Raw genomic sequence first — 23,491 nt, 5'->3', positions numbered from 1 at the left:
TTTAGTACTGTTGCCAATTCCTCCTCACAAAACAAATCTTCCTTCACATCCAAGGTATCACAAACTTTTTCATTTTCCTCTATATTTTTTCCTGCAACTCTATCTCGGTTAAGCTAATTCTCAAAATGTCCGGCCCATTTCTCTTTAGTTTTTTCCTTATCGCTAATTGCGACCCCATTCCTATCTTTAACTGGGCCAAGTCCGGATTGACTACTGCCTCTCAATTTGTTAACGTGCCAGTACAATAATTTACTATTATGCCGTCTAGGTGCATCTTCCAGATCCTCGGCAATTTTATCCATGGCCTCCACTTCACACCTCCTTAGTTCATATTTTAATGCTTTCTCCATTTTCTTTACATTTCTTTTGTTTTCATGCGATCTATCACTCAGATAATGCCTGTACAAGTCCTTTCTCCTTTCTATTAAACACAAAGCTTTTTCACTAATATTCTTAGCTGCAGTTCTAGCTTTCTTCCCTAATACACCTTCAGCAACTTCACAAATTATTTTTCTAAAAGCATTCCAACCAGCTTAACATCTACTGTAAATGGCCTACCACAAACTTTTAAAGATGTAATTGAGATAAAAAAATGCATGAAACCGAAGTTTATCAATAAATACAGATACTGGAGACATTTCATTAAGGCCATTTTATGACCATTTAATTTTGAAGGACTCACTCAATATTTTCGCCTGGTATAACTTGAGAGAACCTATTTGTACATCTAATGATGAACCAATTTGTAGAATAGCTAAGGCTACAACAAAACAAAGGATTATTGCTCAATCATCTTGGTAGATATCTTTTTCAATGATTCCAACCGGGTTCTTATTTAGTTTTTGTTCTGTCGTTGTTAAGTAAACTACGGAAGGCTCGATTTTCGTTGGTTTCTTTTCTTTCTTTTTTGTTTAGCACTGAGGACGACTCGGTGGAGGTCCGAGTCCTGCCATTTACCAGTGCCCCAGCCATTTAAACATTTGCCTCTCAATTACTTGGACTATCTGTCTTGGCTGTTCTCTGTCTACAAATACCCAGCGTCTTGATGCCATCTATGCAACCTATTGCCCTACAATCCTTGATAACTTCAATTCAAAATCAACGGAATCTGTCCGTTGATACCATCCGTATCAACGTTGGATCTATATTCATAACCCTGTGCCTGTCCTCTCAACTCCTTGTATGACTTTGGAGTCATCAACATAAATTGTACGTAGCTTGCATAGTTTGATAAATTATTTCTAGTGCTCACCAATGTTGCAATAATGAATACATTAATTTGTTTGAACACGTTGTGTAGGATACAGTTTTCATAGGATATACCGTCGATAGCAATAGGAGTTTGATTGTCAGACTTTTTCGTCACCACAACATCTAAATCAATAAATGTGAATGATAAATCGGTGAAATAATCTTCATTGGAAAATATTTGAAAGGGTATATTTTGCTGACAGGGGTTGTTGAGGATGAAATTGTTCATTGTAGCCATAGGCTACTTGACACTGACATAAACATTTTCCGCATTGAATATATTCAATGACGAGGTGATTGATGAATGCGATTCTTTGTGGGAGAGATAGGCCATCTTAAGAGAAAAAATCTTTCTTCGATATAACAGTCTTTTTCTTCTTATTGCTCTTTCAAAAAACCAACAAAGAGAAAAATCTCAGTGAAAAAAAAACAAAAAAAAAATAAATGAGAATGCGGCTAGTGGAGAGAAAAGAAACGACAAATGCGAAACAACGCGGATATTTCGCCTGAATCTAAACAAGGCATCTTCAGCACGGAAGAAGCAAAAGAGGAACAAGATAAAAAAAACAGGCTAAAACTAAAAAAAAAACAATGAAACCACTACTAAAAAAAAATATATACATTTGGCGCAAACTAATCCACTTAGGGAAAAGATGCTATTATAGAGCTACTTCAGTGAGAACACCAGAGTAATTGAGGAAAAATAAAAAAACTGGAAATTACTTTAATTATTCTGTTGCGAAATAATCCTTTTATTGGATATTGAAGCAAATCGTTTTGGTCTTGCAGGTAAAATAGTCCCCTGGCGATAATTTAAAATCTTAACTCCCTTATTGACTGTTGACTCACTCTTTAGAAGATTATCATAAATTGGGTCAAAATTTAAACTACCTGTATCCCTATTTATCGAAGGGCTAGCAAAAATATGTTTTTTAATTTCAATGGCTTCTCTCGCGCTTTGTCTGTACCCTTTATCATTTGAAATAGCTAAGGCCTCATCAAATTTTACAAAGTGATCTGGTTGAAACCGAATATGTTCTGCTAAAGCTCAAACAAAAGTTTCCGGAGGCTTGCTTAATTGTAGGGTTTTTTCTTTTAAATTTCGATGTTCAATAAATCTTTCAACATATTGTTGGTGAGTCCTACCAATATAGAACTTCCCACAAAAAAACGGAATTTTATACACCCCACTTACTAAATTTCCCCGGGTTAAATCCTTACCAGAACTAAAGTAACTACCCATTGGCCTCAACAATTGGAAAAATGTATCAATATTAAATTTACGCAAAATCCGTGAAAGTTTCTCACCCAAACCAGGTACATATGGCAATGAAATGAAACTTTTATATACAAGGACTGAGAAACCCCAATAGCCCTACTATCATGTTTAACACGTCTATTTTCAATTATTTTGTCAATGAACTGACTTGGGTAATTGTTACAAAACAAAATATCCCTCAAGTATAACAAATAAGAACCCAGAAATTCCTGGGAACAAATTCTGAAGGCTCTATCCACTAGTGAAATTACAACCCCTCGTTTCACCGACATAGGGTGGCAAGAACGAAAATTCAAATACCTAGGCTATCATTGTGCGTAGGTTTTCTATAAATCGAGAAAAGTAAATGGAGATCCGTTTTAATTAATAAAATATTCAAGCAAAGGTAATTTATTATTTTCCTCAAACTCAACTCTAAATTTAATATTGTTATCAAAACTATTTAGATGCTTACAAGATAGGTCTAAGGAGTCCAATCCATGTTTCCAAGCGCAAACCACATCATCCATGAACCTACCCCAGAAACAAGGGGAGATTCTATAACGGTGTATAGTGGAGGATTCAATAGAATCTATGAAAATATTTGCAATAAAGGATAGTGAAAAGCCCCAATAGATAACCCAAAAATTTGTCTATAAAACTCACCTCTAAAACCAAAATAAAAACAAAATTCATTTACTAGGATAATCAGTTTCATAATGACTTCAATATCCAAACTGGCTTAAGCCACATCTTATATTAAATCAAAGCGTTTTTCTAATTTACTTTTTAAAATGTCCTCGCATCTTTTTAAATCACAATTTGAATACATGTGTAAGGAGGCCTTAATTTTGTGTAATTTGGTAACTCAATTTTAGTAAAGCTTGGATTTCCCCTTCGGTTCAATAGATCAGAAATATAGCGACAATTTCAAATTAGCTTGAATTTGAAAATAACTTCACTTTGCGTAACTAGTCATAAATCTAGTAGTGACACTTCTTTGTCCAAGAATCAAACGACTTTTGAACCCGTGATAAATATTTGAAGACCCAATTTAGACCAGTTTTCGTGTATGAAACAAAAATGAATGCAAGGACTTGAAATACTTGAAAAAGACTACTTTTTAACAAAAAGTTGTTGACTGGCTAAAAAAGCAGGGGTGGTCGCTAAACGGGTGAAGTAGCAAAATGAATACAACTTACGGATGAAAGACAAATCGGAGGTAGTTTGTCTCGGAACCAAGGAATATGAGTCAGTGTTTTCTTTATAAATTAGGATAAAAAGCTACTACTAGCCTGCATCAATTTCCTTTGAGAACCACCGAAGTAAGATAATAAGCTTCAAAGAGATTTCTGTCGCCTGGGCTAAACTCAGGTCTTATGCTGAGTTGAGTTAATAAATTTAATACTTATATAGGAGACATAAACTAGTGCTGAAGTCAAAGCACGACATTTTATTATAATTTGGTGATTTGGGGTATATTTGGTTAGAAAGACTTGGTGACCCTAGAATGAAATACAGCATTTTCTAAGGATTGAAATAGAAATAAAATTAGTTTCGTCTTAGAAACTAAATTGGGAATAACCTAAGGTTTAAGTACAAGATAAACCCCTACACCTTAAAGAATAAATTAAAGAGCTTTTGCCTCCTTCTTCCAGCTTAGTGACCTTTGGAATTCACCTAGCGTTTATTAAAATCTTATATATAAGAAGATTGGAACTAGAGGACAATATAATATTCCTCCCATAGCGAATTCTCTGACGTGATACGAAAGAGGGACCTAATCCTCTTTTTAGCCACCTTTGCATTTCCCAACCAATGCTAATATTATATAGAGTCAGTCCTGATGTTTTACAGAAGGGCTCGGGAAGAAAGAGGAATTAAATTGCTAGATTCAGATTTCCAATCTCTTCCGTCCAAAGATCCAATTTTCTCTAGAAAGTTGTAGTTTATCAAAGTTCAAAAGAACACTAACTGCCTTTTCAGGATATAAACCTGAAACTTGGTTTAATTTATACAACCAGTGAGATCTGATAAAAAGGTTATTCCTAGGAACAATAATTTGATGCAAAAAATTTTAATAACACTGGTACCCAAGTCTGTCTGAAGCATTCGATAGCCTAGACTTAACTTAATCCTTTTTTTCAGTAAAAATTCGAGGATTGAACAAGTAGAACAACACAATATTAAAAATTAGACCTACAAGAGGTTTAGAAGTATTAAAACTAGTTAGAATTTGAATGTTTTTCTTTTATTTTCTTTTATAATAAATATAAGTGGTCACTGGATTCTGAGTACCGATCTTACCCAAGCCTCAGTTATAACACTCTACCAAAGTTTAGCCGTGATTAAGTAGTAACAACCTTACAACTGGTGTCAGCGGTACTCAAGTTCGGTGCAAATTTCGTTTAATGGAGGGGGCGGATTAATAAAAAATTATAAATTTTGTGTAAAATTTAGTTCTCGGTTCCTCCCAAGAAGGTGCATGTTCAGTTTCTGAAGATTATTGTCAAGCCTAGCAGCGACAGAAAAGTTTGAAAAAGTGTTCATTAAAAGATTTTTTTTATAAATTGACTTTACCTTCCTAAGATTCTTTCTTTCCTCTCTTTTTCTTTCTCTTTGTTACAAAATCTAGTATTCGAATTGTTTTAATTTACTCAAATAGGGCCATAGGTTAATCTTCTTTGAGTGTGTGTAATTATAATACTAAATTTGAGGACAAATTTAAATCAAGGTACTGAAAAAATTCTCACACAATTCATAAATAGACTCATTTTGGCTATTTAAAACAATTTAAAGGTTCAAAACGTGTCCCACATTAAGAGTTTACAAGGATAAAACCATCATGAGTTCCAATGAAAACAAAATCAAAGAGATAGAAATTACACTACAACAAGCACAGTCTAGAATAAACGCTTCAGAAGGGCAATATAGAGATGCCACAGTCACAAGTAGGCTTCAAAACCTATTTGTGGAGCAAGCACAATCCATCTCGTTACTGACATATCCAAATGAAATCCATTTGTGGATTACGACCCTTAAACAAATACAAAGGAGCTTAGAAAAAAATGACATTGCTATGATTAATTAAGCTATTTGTTATACACGCGGAGAAATACAAAGATTCGCAACGAGCTTAGACATTCCTACAATAAAAGATATGTCAAGACCAACTAGGGGTAATTATTCCAGGAATAAATTTAGTGAAAGAAAAAACGCTCGCATCAAATGCTGGACTTGCGGGGGTCCACATAGACAAGCGGAATGTGAAAAACCTCCAACCTGTATCCGCTGTGGTGAAACGGGACACAAAGCAAAATATTGTTTAGCTCCAGCACCTATAAACCAACCCCAAGAAAATTTTTAGTGCAATTTTTGCCAAAAATACTGCGGCCTCCGAGCGATGGTTAGGAAACCACCGGAATACACAGGCCCAGTTTGAGTAGTTTTGTAGATATAGGTTAACCGTTATGAGTAGACATAGTGCGACTAGGAGTCACAGACATGTCATTAGAGGGAGTCATGTACTTCAGAGGGAGGCTGAGACGAGACCTCTTAAGGATGCAAAAAGGGGTTGCGTCGACCTCTTAAGGATGCGAAAAGGGGTTGTGTCCACCTTTTCATGAAGCAAAAAAGGTTTGAATCCATAGGGATACGAAAAATGGTTGTATCCCACCGCGCAAAGGCTGCATATGCATATACTAGAATCATTAATGATGGATGACACAAAACGAAATAAACGGAGTCTATTAACACTTTTGGGGCAATTAATAGGGTGAGTAGCAGGACTAGCAACGGAAGGAGATGTAGAAGACAATCTTCATGAAGTAGATTATTTGACAGCAAAAAATGAAAAGTTAATACATTATTTCGGACCGATTTATATCATTAGTGAGTGACCTCGACAGGGAATTAAGAATAGAAAGAAGCAAAAGCTTAAAAATTTTGGGAAAGACTTCAAAGCGAATTATCAAATATATATTCAGAGAGATTAATGAGATAAATTTTCTAAAATTGCAAATAAACAAGGAAGTGACGAAAAGTTCAATCCAAATAAAAAAGTTAGTAAAGAAAATAGAAACAGTAATTCTTTTTTATTCTTCAAGCAGAAAATAAAAGTTTCCAATTTATTGTTGCGAGTCTTGCAGACATGCTTAGAACAATTTTCAAAATTGAAAATTCACTACCCATAGGAGAATATCCGTAAAATATAGGATAAGAATTATAGGAATTATATGAGAAACTCCTTGTAATGTAGCCATACACTAACTTAAACTAGTAATAATTTGTGATTTTTCTGTCTCCAACAAAGGAGATGAGTTCAGAATGTTCGAAAGGCTCAAAATTTCATAACTTGTTTTTTTTTAAATAGAGAACGGGTAGGGATTTTTTTATTTCATCGTAGAATGTATTTGCCTTTGATTTTTCAAGTCTTCCGTTGTTACTGGACCTTTTGGCACCTTTAAATACTATTTCGAGCATTCACTTATAATTTGGAAAAAAATTGTGAATAAAGTTTGAGAAGGCCCAAATAAGAAAATAAAATTCAGCGGTTCCTAAAGGACAATCAATATATCTTCCTTTTAATAAAGATGTGCTCAATTGTAAACTTAAAGTAATCAAAGAGTCGATTTATCTGTGCTTAGCAGCACAAGAGCGGGGTTTTATTTCGGATGCCGCGAAACGAAAAAAAAGAACCTTAGATTAAAAATATCTGCATGAACTCATAAGGATTCTGGTTTAGAACTTCGCATAAGTTCTACTACATTAGGAAGACGAAATTGAATATTTACTTTTTATTTAATTTTAGAATAAGCTTAGTTCAACCATTGGCCTGGATGAAGTGAGGTAAGTACGAGTTTCCTTGTAAGAAGAAAAAGGGAAAGATGTAACAACATATTGGACATCGACGTATAACATTTTTACACTCTTTATATATGCAATAGGATTTCTTTCAGTAGGATTTATATTCAAAAATTTAAGAAAATTATAGACAAATTATCGAGACCAAAGGTCTCAGGGGTTCCATTTAGAAGCTATAAGGAGAATTTGAGTTGAAATGGACCTTAGTAAATTTGTGTTTCTTTTCGTTTATTCCTTTTAAAACATAAATTGTACTACGATTTTAAGTGGGGGATACTGTAAGGAGGCCTCAAGTTTGTGTAATTTGGTAACTCAATTTTAGTAAAGCTTGGAATTCTCTTTCGCTTCAATAGATCAGAAATATAGCGACAATTTCAAATTAGCTTGAATTTGAAAATAACTTCACTTTGCGTAACTAGTCATAAATCTTTTAGTGACATTTCTTTGTCAAAGAATCGAATAACTTTTGAACCCGTGATAAATATTTGAAGACCTAATTTAGACCAGTTTTGGGTATAAAACAAAAAGGAATGCACGGCCTTGAAATACCGGAAAAAAACTACTTTAAAAAAAAGTTGTTGATTGGCTAAAAGAGCAGGGGAGGTCGCTAAACGGATCAAGTAGCAAAATGAATACAACTTACGGATGAGAGACAAATCGAGTAGTTTGCCTCTGAACCACGGAATACGAGTAAGTGTTTTTTTTATAAATTAGGATAAAAAGCTACTACTGGCCTGCATAAATTTCCTTTGAGAACAACTGAAATAAGATAATAAGCATCAAAGAGATTTCTGTCCCCTGTGCTAAACTCAGGTCTTATGCTGAGTTGAGTTAATAAATTTCATACTTATATAGCAAACTTAAACTAGTGCTGAAGTCAAAGTACGACATTTATTATAATTTGGGGATTTGGGGTATATTTGGTTAGAAAGACTTGGGGACCCTAGATGAAATACAGCATTTTCTAAGGATTGAAATAGAAATAAAATTATTTTCGTCTTAGAAACTGGAACTTGGGAATAAACTAAGGTTTAAGTACAAGATAAACCCCTTTAAGTGCAAGATAAACAAGATTAACCTTAAAGAATAAATTAAAGTCTTTTCGCCTCCTTCTTCCAGCTTAGTGACCTTTGGAATTTACCTAGCGTTTATTAAAATCTTTCATACTAAAGATTGGAACTAGAGGAAAATAACATATTCCTACCATAGGAAATTCTCTAACGTTATACGAAAGAGGGACTTATTCCTCTTTTTAGCCACTTTTGCATTTCCCAACCCGTGCTAATATTATATAGAGGCAGTCCTGATACTTTACAGAAGGGCTCGGGAAGAAAGAGGAATTAGATTGCTAGATTCAGATTTCCAATCTCTTCCGTCCAAACATCTAATTTTCTCTAGAAAGTTGTAGTTTATCAAAGTTCCAAATAACACTAACTTCCTTTTCGGGATATAAACCTGAAACTTGGTTTCACCAGTGAGATATGACCAGTAAGACCAGTGAGATATGATAACGAGTGAGATATGATAAAAAGGTTATTCCTAGGAACAATGATTTGATGCAAAGAATTTTAATTACACTGGTACCCAAGTCTGTCTGACTATTCAAGTGTAGCTATTTCAATTAGAAGCATTCGATAGCCTAGAATTAACTTAATCCTTTTTTTCGGTGAACATTTGTGGATTGAACAAGCAGATTCACAGAATATTAGACAACAGACCTAGAAGAGGCTTAGAATTATTCAAAATAATTAGAGTTAGAATATTTTTTTTTATTTCCTTTTATAATAAATATCAGTTGTCACTGGATTCTGAGTACCGATCTTACCCAAGCCTCAGTTATAACAAGGTACCAAATTTTAGCCCTGATTAAGTAGGGGCAACCTTACACATAGAAACAACATCGAAACTACAAAGAATTGAACTTTCCTTCAACGTGAAATTTCTCAATTTATTAGTAAGATCAGTCGAATTTTTTAAATATGATCTTTGTGTTCCCAAAAGTGGACGCAATGCTACCGACACTATTTTCCTAATTTCGAAACAGGTGACAGAAAAGTTGACACAATGGGGCGTAGGGGGGCTCCAGTCTTATGAATCTTAGGTAGACCATAGATCTTGGGTGCCGAACAAAACCTAGGATAATATTTGTTATAAAACTGTGGGGTAATGTGAAAATTGTTTTTCAATAACTCCAATTACTTTCTTGTCGATTTTACATATTTATTTGCAGGATCAAAATCAAGTTTTTTGTTAATGGCCATTTCCTTAATTCGCATAAAAATGTCAGATGGAAGGTTATTCCTTAAACGGGCTTCAACAGAATTTAAGTCACCTAAACAGTTGAAAACGTCTCTGTTTTTGTTCAGAAACTACGTGATTTAAAGCCATTAGGCTTAATTTGTTTTTTTTAATTTTGATTCATTTTCAATTCCAAAATGGGTACATTTTTTAAAAGATTTCGGAATCACTGATTCCTTCTTGCAATTTTTAAAGAAAGTTTGTTGATTTAATAAATTTGCACGCTTTTTAACCGAAGACAAATAGCAATTGACAGAAGCGACTAATTGTTGCCCGTACAACTAACGAATAAAAGACCCTAAGCCGAACTGGTCAGCCATGACAAAAAACCAAACAAAGATAAGAATCTTAGTGAAAAAAAAACAAAAAACGAGACTGCGGCCAGTGGAGAAAAAAAAACGACAAATGCAAAACAACGCAGATATTTTGCCTGTATCCAAACAAGGCGTCTTCAGCACAAAAGAAACAGAAGAGGAACAAGATAAAAAAACAAGCTAAAACTTAAAAAAAATGAAACCACCACCAAAAAAAAATATACAATTGGTAGGAAGTAATTCATTTAAAGAAAATATGGTACATTGGAGCTACTTCAGTGAGGGCGCAAGAACAACTGAGGAAAAATAAAAAAACTGGAAATTAATTTAATGATTCTGTTGCGAAATAATCCTTTTATTGGCTATTATTGAAGCAAACCGTTTTGGTCTAGCAGGTAAATAGTCCCTGGTGATAATTTAAAATCTTAACTCCCTTATTAACTGTTGACTCACTCTTTAGAAGATTATCATAAATTGAGTCAATATTTAAACTACTTCTGTCCCTATTTATCGAAAGGTTAGCATACATATGTTTTTAATTTCAATGGCTTCTCTCACCCATTAAGAATAAACCTTATCAATTTAAATAGCTAAGGCTTAATCAAGTTTTACTAAGAGATCTGGTTGAAACCAAATATGTTTTGCTAAAGCTGAAACAAAAGTTTCCGGAAGCTTGCTTAATTGTAGGGTTTTTCTATTGAATTTCGATGTTCAATAAATCTTTCAACAAATTGTTGGTGAGTCCTACCAATATAAAACTTCCAACAAGAACACGGAATTTTATACACCCCACTTACTAAATTTCCGTGGGTTCAATCCTTACCAGAACTAAACAAACTGCCCATTGGCCTCAAGGATTGGAAACATGTATCAATATTAAGTTTACGCAAAATCCGTGAAAGTTTGTCAGCCAAACTAGGTACATATGGCAATGAAATGAAACTTTTTGATACATTTGAATCTAAAGACTGAGAAACCCCAATAGCCTTACTATCATGTTTAAAACGTCTGTTTTCAATTATTTTGTCAATGAACTGACTTGGGTAATTGTTACAAAACAAAATATCCCTCAAGTATAACAAATCTGAACCCAGAAATTCCTGGGAACAAATTCTAAAGGCTCTATCCACTACTGAAATTACAACCCCCCGTTTTACCGACATAGGGTGGCAAGAATGAAAATTCAAATACCTATCATTGTGCGTAGGTTTTCTATAAATTAAGAAAAGTAAATGGAGATCCTTTTTAATTAACAAAATATCCACATAACTAATAAATTAATAAAAATATATTGGGGTTTCTCAGACTTTACATTTAAATGTATCAAAAAGTTTCATTTCATTGCCAGATGTACCTGGTTTGGGTGAGAACCTTTCACGGATTTTACGTAAATTTAATATTGATACATGTTTCCAATCGTTGAGGCCAATGGGTAGTTTCTTTAGTTCTGGTAAGGATTTAACCCGGGGAAATCTAGTAAATGGGGTGTATAAAATTCTGTGTTCTTGTGGGAAGTTCTATATTGGTAGGAATCGCCAACAATTTGTTGAAAGATTTCTTGAGCATTGAAATTCAATATAAAAAATCCTAAATTAAGCAAGCTTCCGGAAACTTTTGTTTCAGCCTCAGCAAAACATATTTGGTTTCAGCCAGATCACTTCGTACAATTGGATGAGGCCGTAGCTATTTCAAATGATAAGGGTTACACACAATCGGCGAAAGAAGCCGAATAGAAATTAAAAAACATATGTTTCCTAACCTTTCGGTAAATAGGGACACAGGTAGTTTAAATATTGACCCAATTTATGATAATCTTCTAAAAAGTGAGTCAAACGTTAATAAGGGAGTTAAGATTTTAAATTATCGCCAGGGGACTATTTTACCTGCAAGACCAAAAGGATTTGCTTCAATAATAGCCAAAAAAGGCTTATTTCGCAACAGAATAATTAAAGTAATTCCCAGTTTTTTTATTTTCTCCCAATTACTCTGGTGTTCTCACTGAAGTAGCTCTATAATAGCATCTTTTCCCTAAGTGGATTAGTTTGCGCCAAATGTATATATTTTTTTTTGTGGTGGTTTTATCGTTGTTTTTTTTTAGCTTTAGCTTGTTTTTTTTTATCTTGTTTCGATTTGCTTCAATAATTGACCCAATTTATGATAATCTTCTAAAGGGTGAGTCAATAAGGGAGTTAAGATTTTAAATAATCACCAGGGGACTATTTTACCTGCAAGACCAAAACGATTTTCTTCAGTAATATCCAAAAAAGGATTATTCGCAACAGAATAATTAAAGTAATTTCCAGTTTTTATTTTTAGTTTTCCTCAGTTACTCTGGTGTTCTCACTAAAGTAACTCTATAATAGCATCGTTTCCCTACATGGATCAGTTTGCGCCAAATGTATATATATTTTTTGGTGGTGGTTTTATCGTTGTTTTTTTTTAGCTTTAGCTTGTTTTTTTATCTTGTTTCTCTTGTGTTTCTTTCGTGCTGAAGGCGCATTGTTTGGATACAGGTGAAATATCCGCGTTGTTTTGCATTTGTCGTTTCTTTTCTCTCCACTGGCCGCAGTCTCGTTTGTTGTTGTTTTTTTCACTGAGATTTTTGTCTTTGTTGGGTTTTTGTCATGACTCGCCAGCTCGGCTTAAGAACTTTTATTGCTCTTTTTTTCTTCAAAGTCGTTGTTGATGTCTTTCGCTTCCCACCTGGGTAGAGACTGATGAGTGAATGGTGACCACGCACCCTTTTTAATCCCTTCCCATTTTGCTGATATTTTAATTGTTCACCAACAGCTCTTGCTGAAGGTCTAATATTTTCCTTAAAACTCTCGTTGAAATTTTTACCCGAACCCCAGTCTTGTAGTGTTGAGGCAACAAAATTTGTTGTATCCGGTACGATGTATTTTCTGACAAGGGGTAGTGCAGAACAAAACTGCCTAGCAAACCAACTACCAAGACCATAGCCAGACATTTTAGTACGATCCTTGTAATAGTCCAACCCAAGACCTATTTGACGAGGACTCAGAGCAGCAACATAGCAATCAATGTCAGGACAGGCAAATGGAATTATTCTATTGTTTATCTGAAGCAATGGGTCAAAAATGACATGTAATGATACACAAACCCTATGTTATAGCTAAAAGATCATCGACTTCACTTCTTACTGTTAACTGACAGAGTTCCAAATACAAAGTGTTTACGGGAACATACTGGAGATGCCTTATAGTGTAGTGGTTAACATTGTTTTCTATACCTTTTCTCTCTAGAACACATAGAAGGGTTCCACAAATAAACTGTAAACAAATACATAAACTGTCTGAGGAGAAATTAGGTGCATAGTCCGCATAGATGACATTTTTCTTCCCACTGAAATATTCTGCTTTAATGACGCCATCTTTAAAACCGAGAACCTCACGTAAATCCTCATTGAGGGAAATTCTTTCATTCTCAAATGGATTGGAAAAATAAATTCTCCTTTGTTCTGTCGAATAGTTGAAAGTGAAACCACCGTTTTTTCGACTTGCAATTTTTTGTTGATAACTCGACACAGTTAATGCATATTGTTGTATTCCCTGTAGGGTATGGTAGCAATAGGGTAATCATCAGAGTCCAAAGTTGCCACCCCACCTTCATCACTTAAGTCAAAGAAACTCACGAAATGTGCAAGTAGCAATTTGGATCAGTAGCAAGATACACTTCTTCGTGTTGTAAAAATACAACATTGGACGATCCTGGCTCAAAATTTGGAACGAAAAACTGAATAAAAATAACCCCTAAGAACACACAACGATCGTTGAATTGTAATAACAATCTCTGTGAGAGGAGTATATGGCTTTAGAGCAACGACCGAGGTACTCAGTAGGGGGCAACATCTCCCATATACAAAATAATTTCTGTCTTTTTTAAGTTTTAATGCTGCTCTTTTCTTACAGTTGAGAAACTTTTTTTTTTAATTCAGCCTATAGGATTCACGTTTATCTTTTGTTTCTTTTAATTCTTCTTTTAGCGTTTTTGGAGGTTGGCCGTTGAGTGATAATAGCATGGTAAGATAAAGATTAAAGAAATAATTGTATGTTTTTTATACAAAGAGTTAAGCTCGTCTTAAAAATCGAATAAAAAATTGATAATAAGTAAATATCACTATCTAGTAGTGTCTAGGGTTAATCTAAAGCTCAAATTTAGGATTGATAACCACCTTGCGACCATTTCAACTACAATAATAAAGCTAGGAAGCCTGGAGAACAATGATTTGACAAGCTACACAGGATTTGACCCGTCCTGGTTCATATCTGTTCAAAGTTTCTTGAAGTCCACCCTGAAGAACCCCATTCTATTGAGGAGCAAAGGCTTCCTTTCGAGGGGTGAAGAAACTTGAGACAATATCTGCTGAAAAGCCAACTGAAGTGGGGAAAAGAAGCGTTAACAAGTGCTGGTGGGCCAGGTTTTTTACATGATTTTACAAGACTATCTGGAGAAGAGCATGCTTGTTGAAGACAATCAAGTAGGAAAAATGTATATAAACAACTTGTTGTGTTTTGTAAAGTTTTTTTTTGCAAGAATAGAATCAATTTTCTATACTTGTCTTTAAATAGCTTCTGGGTACACATATTGTAAGAAAAAACGAAGAACAAAAAAAAAATGAAAGAAATACAAAATAACAACAAAGATAGTTCTCAGCCTGTGAATAACAAAAACAAAGTAAAATTCATTGCGTATTAGAATTCAGAGTATATATTTGCACATTAGGGTTGCTGGGGGTAAAGTTCATTTCCAACGCAAATGAATGTTATATTCGCATTCAGGATGCAATTCTGACTCTAACGGTATATTTATTTATTAGCCAGGTCACTAGTTTAACCTCCTCCAAATTTACTAAAAGATTTCCACCTACACTATTATGCCAGAGCTTTGAAAAGATTGTTTACTATCTATAGACATAATTGAAGCTTTGAACCAACAGGACAACATGAACCGACAGTGACGATAGCAAATTATTATTCTTCGAAATAACACAGCCTTTAAAATAATTAAAAAAAAACTTGTTTTTTAAACTGAAAGTTAGAAGCGACATTAAAACTTAAAACGAACAGAAATTATTCAGTATATGAAAAGTCCCGTCCTCTCCTCAATGCCACGCTCTTTACGCTAAAGTTTTTAATTGTTTTAAAAAATAAAGTTGTGAAAAGAGTCAAACTTTAGCGTCAAGACCGAGGCGTTGAAGAGGGGACAGCCCCTTTCCTATACGGAATAATTTCGGTTCGTTTTAAGTTTTAATGTCGCTCCTAACTTTCAGTTTAAAAAACTTGTTTTTTTTCATTTAATTTCTGATCGTTCTTTAGTTAATGCAGCTTTTATTTTGGCTCACCGTCATTGAATAAGTAAACAAAATTTGCATAGAAATTTTGCTTTTCTTTTGCTAAATGGCTGTCTCTAAATTTGGTTCTGACGTAATTTACAAATTAACTTACGTAACGAACTTCCATATTCGTATATTTTTCTTCTGGCAAAAAATACAAAGTTGCAGATTTTTGCAGATATGAGCTTGAAACCTATGTTATAGGGTGTTCTGATACGCTGAATCTGACGGTGTGATTTTCATTAAAATTCTTTCACTTTTAGGGGATGTTTCCCCCCTCTTTAAAAAATCAGGTAAATTTTCTCAGGCTCGTAGCCTCTGATGAGTAATACTAAACTTAATAAAATTCATATATTTAGAATCAGCATTATAAGCCCATTGTTTTGATACATTTATTGACATCAAAGTTCCGTTTTTTAGAGTTTCGATAAAAATTGAGCCGTGTCGCTAGTTTTTTTTTTATTGTTTTTTTTATCAAGTATATGTTATTACATATATGACGGGGTTCTCACTGTATTAAATACCACACTCTTAGTGTTAAACGTTAAAAAAAAAATTTAATTCACAAAACCCTGAATCACATAGGCTAATTAATTAGAATAGATAGCTCTTTTAAAAGCACTAAAAAAACTGGAGCGTAAAGAGCAAAGTATTGACTTGGGGGAGAACCCCTCATATACGTAATAATTTCTGTTCATTTTAAGTTCTAATGTTGCTTCTTACTTTCAGTTGAAAAAACTTGTTTTTTTAAATTTAATTTCTGATCGTTTTTTAAATAATGCTTGGAAATCCGGCGTCCCCTTCATAGAAATGTCCCTTACCCCAAAAAACATCCTCCACGGAAAGATTCTCCCGAGTAACCCCCTCCTCCAGCACCCCCTCCCCACCCCCTCCTCCAGCACCCCCTCCCCACCCCCCACCAGAAAAAAATTCTTCCTGAAAATGTCCCTATACTTCCCATTAACCAAATACAATATGTAATCAATGAGCAAAGTTCATAAGTTGCAGCCCTTCCCATTGGAACTGTGGGGGATTAAGTCATCCTAAGAGATATATTTATTAGATTTTTGACTATGCTGGACAAAATGGCTATCTCAATATTTTAATTGGGTAACTTTCAGAAAAAAATGAGCGTGGGAGGGGGCCTAGTTGCCCTCCATTTTTTGGTCACTTCAAAAGGGCACTAGAAATTTTACTTTCCGTTCCAATGAGCCCTCCTACGATATTCTAGGACCACTGGTTCAATACGATTACCCCTGGAAAAAAACAAAAAACAAACAAATAAACACGCACCCTTGATCTTTCTTCTGGCAAAAAATGCAAAATTCCACATTTTTGTAGATGGGAGCTTAAAACCTCTACAGTAGGGTTCTCTGATACGCTGAATATGATGGTGTGAATTTCATTAAGGTAATATAAATTTTGGGCGGTCTTTCTCCCTTTTTTCGAAAATCAGCCAAATATTCTCAGGCGCGTAACTTTTGATGGGTAAGATTAAACTTGATGAAACTTATATATTTGAAATCAGAATTAAAATCTGATTCTTTTGATGTATCTATTAGTACCAAAATTCCGTTTTTTAGAGTTTCGGTTACCATTGAGCCGGGTCGCTCCTTACTTACAGTTCGTTCCCACGAACTGTTTGATAGTATCACTTAACCTTACGCTGGTGTAGTGGAAGTGCTTGATCCTACCAATCGTAGGTTCCGAGGTTCAATCCTGCACAGTGCAAGGGAACAAATGACTGAACAATCAGATAAGAATTTTTCATAATATTTTACTAATTTTCAATCTATTATATTATTATAACTAATATCTCCAAGAGTGATCTTTTGCCCTTTTCTTTAAAGGGTCCTTGCTATAATTCAAATAAACAAACAACAATTGTGGTTGGTCACTGGATTAATCACTCCAGAATGTTTAATTCTTTGTGTGTCCGAAAAAGGTGAGGATATTAAGACAAAACTTGGTGAATTGGGGGGGGGGGAGGGTGTCAGAAATTGTATAATATAGCTAAACTCCCGCTTTTATCAGCATTTAACCCAAAATTCTCTTTCATTTTGTTTTTCATCTTGACGAAGAACATTTTACTCGATTATTGCATTTATTTGCTAGTATTACAAGCCCGGAAGTCATTATAAAGGTCATTCTTTGGTAGAACTACCGACCCCCCTCCGAATGTAACATTTATTACATTTACAATAATATTAAACACTAAAGAAAAGATCTATTTAGGAAACTTTTATCGCTGGCCAACAATAATGACAAATAGCCCTTTATGTTTGCTTTTGTTGCCCCCCCCTCCCCCATAGACAAAAAATTAAATAAAAATATCATAGCAGTGAAATATGATCAGAAATTACAATTTTGAGACGGCCATTTGTTGTCGTAGAAACTTAAAAAAAGGCTCATTCGATTAGAAATTGTAGGGGCTGGTGCCCCTTTTAATAGTTAAAAGTGATTAGAGGGAAACTAACCCCCCCCTCTCTCACACGTCCACCATTTCCCCAAAGACATCCGATCAAAATTTTGAGATAGCTGTTTTGTTCAGCGTAGTTAAGAGGTCTGGAAATGATGTCTTTGAGGGTGACATACCTCCCCCATCGCCCTTGGAACAAGGGTTGTAAGTTATGCCCTGGGGACATATAAGTTTTTATGCAAAGGGTGGTCATATAAACTTGGAGGGGCTCACTGGACTGGTAGTCAGAAGTTCTAGTACCCTTTTAAAATTCAAAGTGATCGGGGGGCAGATACTCCCCCATACCTCGTATTTTCTCAAAAAAATAAATCTGATAGAAATTTTTAGATGGCCATTTTTTGTCACAGAGACTTAAGAAACAGACTCATTCGATTGGAAACCGAAAGGACCTTTTTTAATAGTCAAAAGTGATTGTAGGGCAACAAGCCCCCCCCCCACATCCATCAATTCCCAAAACATATCTAATCAAAATTTTGAAATTGCCATTTTGTTCAGCGTAACTGGAAGGTCTGGAAATTATGTCTTACAGGATGACATCACCCCCCCCAGAAACCTCAGCACCTGGGTTATAAGTTATGTCCCGAGGGCATATAAGGTTTTTATGAAAAAGTTGGTCGTATAAACTCCGGGGGGGGGGGGCTCATTTGATTGGAAATCCGAAGTTCTAGTCCCCTTCTTAAGAGTCAATGATTGGGGGCAGTCGCCCCCCCCCCTATGTTTTATTTTTCATAAATGCATCCGAAAAAAACTTTGAGGTAGGTATTTGTTCTAAAATAGTCCAAAGATCATATAATAAGGCCTTTGAGATGGCCCCCAGAGGCTGGAGGTAAGGGTTGTAATTTGTGCCCCATGGGCATATAAGATTTTAATGGAAGGGATGGTCTTATGAACTTTAGAAGAGGCTAATTTGATTTGAAATGTATAGTTCGAAAATAGATATGGCGCTCTGGATTTACTTACTTCACGTTCCCTGGTTCCTTTCCAAGGTCCTTTTGAGGTTGAACAAACTTTATCAAGGCTATTCCCTAAGGTACTCTTTAGTAACTGAACTCTTACATAACTCATTTCTCTGGTTTTGAGCGTTAGTTGTGCAATGATATAGCCCTATGGCACTCTTGAGCCACTGAACTCTTACATAACTGATTTTCTTTGGCCTTAAGCTTGGATGTGAACAACTTGATAGGAAGTTAATATCACAGTTCCATGAAGACATTTGACTAGCTCACATTGATTCAAGTTAGAAAAATATGTTTGAACAGTGATAGATTTGTTAACAGTTATGTCTAGTAAGGCCTTATTATAAGGCCTTACTAAACTCACTAGATGACATCCTCAAAGACATAATTTACAGACCTCTTAACTGGCTGAACAAAACAGCTATCTCAAAATTTTGATAGGATTTGTTTGGGGAAATGGTGGGCGTGTGAGGGGGGTTAGTTCCCATCCAATCACTTTTGACTTTTAAAAGGGACACCAGACGCTTCAATTTCCAATCGAATGAGCCTCTTTCGAAGTTTCTACGACAACAAATGACCGTCTCAAAATTTCTATAAGTTACATTTCAGGAAAATACGAGGTGTTTGGGGGGGAGGAGTATCCACCCTCCGATTACTCTGAATCTTAAAAAGGGTTTTGGAACTTCAGATTACAAATCCAATTAGCCCCCCTCCAAAGTTTTTACGGCCATCCTTTCTATATATACCTTTTATGCCTCCAGGGCATAACTTACAGAACTCGCCCTGAGGTCTGTGGGGGGATTGTCATCCTCAAAGACATATTTTCCGGACCTTTAAACTACGTTAAACAAAATGGTTATCTCAAAAATTTTGATTGCATGTGTTTGGGGAAATGGTGGGCGTGGAAGGGGTGTTAGTTGCGCTCCCATCACTTTTGACTATTAAAAAGAGCACTGGTCCTTTCAATTTCCAGTCGAATGAGCCTTTTTCGAAGTTTCTAGAACTTCGCTGAACAAAATAGCTATCTCAAAACTTTGATTGAATGTGTTTGGGGAAATGGTGGGCGTGGGAGGGGGTTAGTTGCCAATCACTTTCGACTATAAAAAGGGCACTACCCCTTTCATTTTATATATATATATATATATATATATATATATATATATATATATATATATATATATATATATATATATATATATATATATATATATATATATATATATATATATAGAGGGACGGGGGCAACGAAAGCAAACACAAGTGCTATTTTTCATTATTGTTGGCCAGCGATAAAAGTTTCCTAAATAAATATTTTCTTTAGTGTTTAATATTACTGTAAATGTAATAAATGTTAAATTAGTATAATATCGTTCTATTTCTACCTTCGGAGGAGGATGGGTAGTTGTAGCTAAGAGTGGCCTTTGTAATGACTTCCGGGCTTGTAATACTGGCAAATAAATGCAATAATCGAATAAAATTTTCTTCGTCAAGATGAAAAACAAAATGAAAGAGAATGTTGCGTTAAATGCTGATAAAAAGCGGGAGTTTATGAACATTATACAATTTCTGACACCCCCCCCCAAATTCTCCAAGTTATGTCTTAATACCCTCACCTTTTTCGGACACACACAGAATCAAACGTTCTGGAGTGATTAATCCAGTGACCAACCACAATTGTTGTTTGTTTATTTATATTATAGCAAGGGCCCTTTAAAGAAAAGGGCAAAAGATCACTCTTTAAGATATTAGTTATAATAATATAATGGACTGAAAATTAGTAAAACATGAATAAAAATTATTCGTTGGCTGTTCAGTCATCTGTTCCCTTGTACTGTGCGTGATTGAATCCCAGAACCTACGATTGGTAGGAACAAGCACTTCCACTACACCAGCACAAGGGTAAGTGATACTATTATTTTAGAAGGCTGTGTTATTTGGAAGAATAATAATTTGCTATTGACTCTGTTGGTTCATGTTGTCCTGCTGGTTCAAAGCTTCACTTAAGTCCATAGATAGTAAACAATCCTTTCAAAGCTGTCAAAATAGTGTAGCTGGAAACCCTTTAGTAAATTTGGAGGAGGTTAAATTACTGACCTGGCTCATAAGTAAATATAACTTTAGAGTCAGAATTGCATTCTGAATGTGAATACAATATTCATTTGCGTTGGAAATGAACTTTACCCCCAGCAACCCTAATGTACAAATATATACTCTGAATTCTAGTACGCAATTAGTTTTCCACTGTTTTAACAAATTGTTAATTCAATTTGAAAAATAGTGACTCAAGGAGAATTCCCATGACGTTGAGCACAGAAGACGGCTTAGTAGAGGTCCTTGCCGATATATTTACTTTATTTTCGTTATTCATAGGCTGAGAACTATCCTTGTTGTTATTTTGTATTTCTTTCATTTTGTTTTTCTTCGTTTTTTATTACGATATGTGTACCCAGAAGCTATTTAAAGGCAAGTATAGAAAATTGATTTTATTCTTGCAAAAAAAACTTTACAAAACGCAACAAGTTGCTTATATACATTTTTGCTTCTTGATTGTCTTCAACAAGCATACTCTTCTCCAGATAGACTTGAAAATCAGTAAAAAAAAACTTGGCCCACCAGCACTTGTTAACGCTTCTTTTCCCCACGTCGTTGGCTTTTCAGCAGATATTGTCTCAAGTTTCTTCGCCCCTCGAACAGATATGAACCAGGACGGGTCAAATCCTGTGTAGCTTTTCAAATCATTGATCTCCAGGCTTCTTAGATTTATTAATGTAGTTGAAATGGTCGCAAGGTGGTTATCAATCCTAAATTTGAACTTTAGATTAATCCTAGACACTACTAGATGGTGATCTTTACTTATTATCAATTTTTTTTCCCGATTTTTAAGACGAGCTTAACTCCTTATTTTAAAAAAGCAATCATTTCTTTAATCTTTATCTTACCCTGATATGATCACTCAACCACCAACCCCCAAAAGCGCAAAAAGAAGAATTAAAAGAAATGAAAGATAAACGTGAATCCTATAGGCTGAATTAAAAAAAAAGTTTTTCAACTGTAAGCAAAGAGCAGCATTAAAACTTAAAAAGACAGAAATTATTTTGTATATGGGAGAGGCTGCCCCCTACTGAGTACCTTGGTCGTTACTCTAAAGCTATGTACTGCTTTCACAGAGATTGTTATTACAATTAAACAATCCTTGTGGTCTTAGGGGTCGTTTTTATTCAGTTATTCTTTCCACATTTTGAGCCACGATCGGCCAATGTTGTATTTTTACAACACGAAGAAGTGTATCTTGCTTCTGATCCAAACTCTTGCACACTTCGTGAGTTTCAACTACTGTAATTCTAAATTATATATATTTTATACGCATCTTATGTCCAAAAATCTTCCACCTTTTCGTCGTATTTCTAGTTCCTAGCTTGGATTTTGACAGCCTTTTCATTAACTTCTCTTATCCTTCGGTTTGGTAAGTCACTGTTTAGGCCACATGTCACACAGCAGCTCCCCGAATGTATCAATTGACTGCCATCTTCCAATCCCAACAGAAGATACTTTTAAAAGCAATATTTTTTTTACTGCAAGATAGTAGTCTAACCTCGAAAGGAAGTTTTTTCTACGATAATTGCTTCTGTAAGGTTAAATACTGTGAAAGGTAAAAAAAATGTTGTTACTTGACGAAACGAAAATTGGCCAATTTTTCTTTGCCTCTGCTGTGATTTTGATGTAATTTGTCCAACGAGTATCTCAAATTATAGTAAAATTAAGGATACTTGTATGAAATACCCCCCCACCTAATGTTCTTCTAACATGTTTTTCTGACGCTCAATCCTAATGAAATATACGTAAATATGATAAAAATATAATAGTTTAGAAACAAATTTGGGCTATATGCTTGCACATAGGGGGGAGGAGGGGGGAAGTAAAGTATAGTGTGATATATATATATATATATATATATATATATATATATATATATATATATATATATATATATATATATATATATATATATATATGTAATCATTCAACCTTCAGATAGATATAGAAGAAGTACTAGGAAAGGGAGGTGGAAATTGGTATCTAGTTTCGGTAAAATAAGCGAAAATTGGGTTAAAAGCACTCAAATTGAACCACTACGATGCCTAAAAAAATTTCCTGATGTCAAATACATTAAGAAAACATGTGCACAATTAGGGGCGTGATTTGTTATGGGGAAAGGGGGGGGGCAATTGCCCCCCCCCCAGACCCGGTCTAAGATCCGGCATAAGCAACATTATAACTAGTTTCCTAACGCAACTGGCCATACCAAATGGCAGATAATCTTTTTTCTGATTCCACTATGCCACCTTGCTAGAAATTATGTCAGATTTAATGCATATTAGTTACTCAAAAATTGTTCAATTCAATCCAATTGGAATAGATCGTAAAAGATTTTTACGATCCTTCACATCTATACCTTTTTGGTTTTATCTTCTGTTAAAAAAAAGATATTTCTTCTGTGTGTATTCAATATTTCTGGCACTGCAAATTCCTTACTTTCTCCTTATACTAGGAATAGGGATATAACATGCCAAAATAGGAATATAAAGTTCATTTTTGCAATTAATAATGTCTTTAGTGGAGTTGCAGTGCTAAGCCGAAATTTTTTGAATTTCCCCAACAATAAACTACCTCCGCTGTAGTCTATCTTGGTGTACAATTAGTGCCCGGTGCTGAACCGGG

This window comes from Artemia sp. Qi Xiang Cuo, chromosome 11 (assembly GCF_049724085.1).
Source record: "Artemia sp. Qi Xiang Cuo chromosome 11, ASM4972408v1, whole genome shotgun sequence".
Lineage (NCBI taxonomy): Eukaryota > Metazoa > Arthropoda > Branchiopoda > Anostraca > Artemiidae > Artemia > Artemia sp. Qi Xiang Cuo.
The sequence above is the reverse complement of the archived record's forward strand: the minus strand, read 5'-3'. Positions refer to the sequence as shown.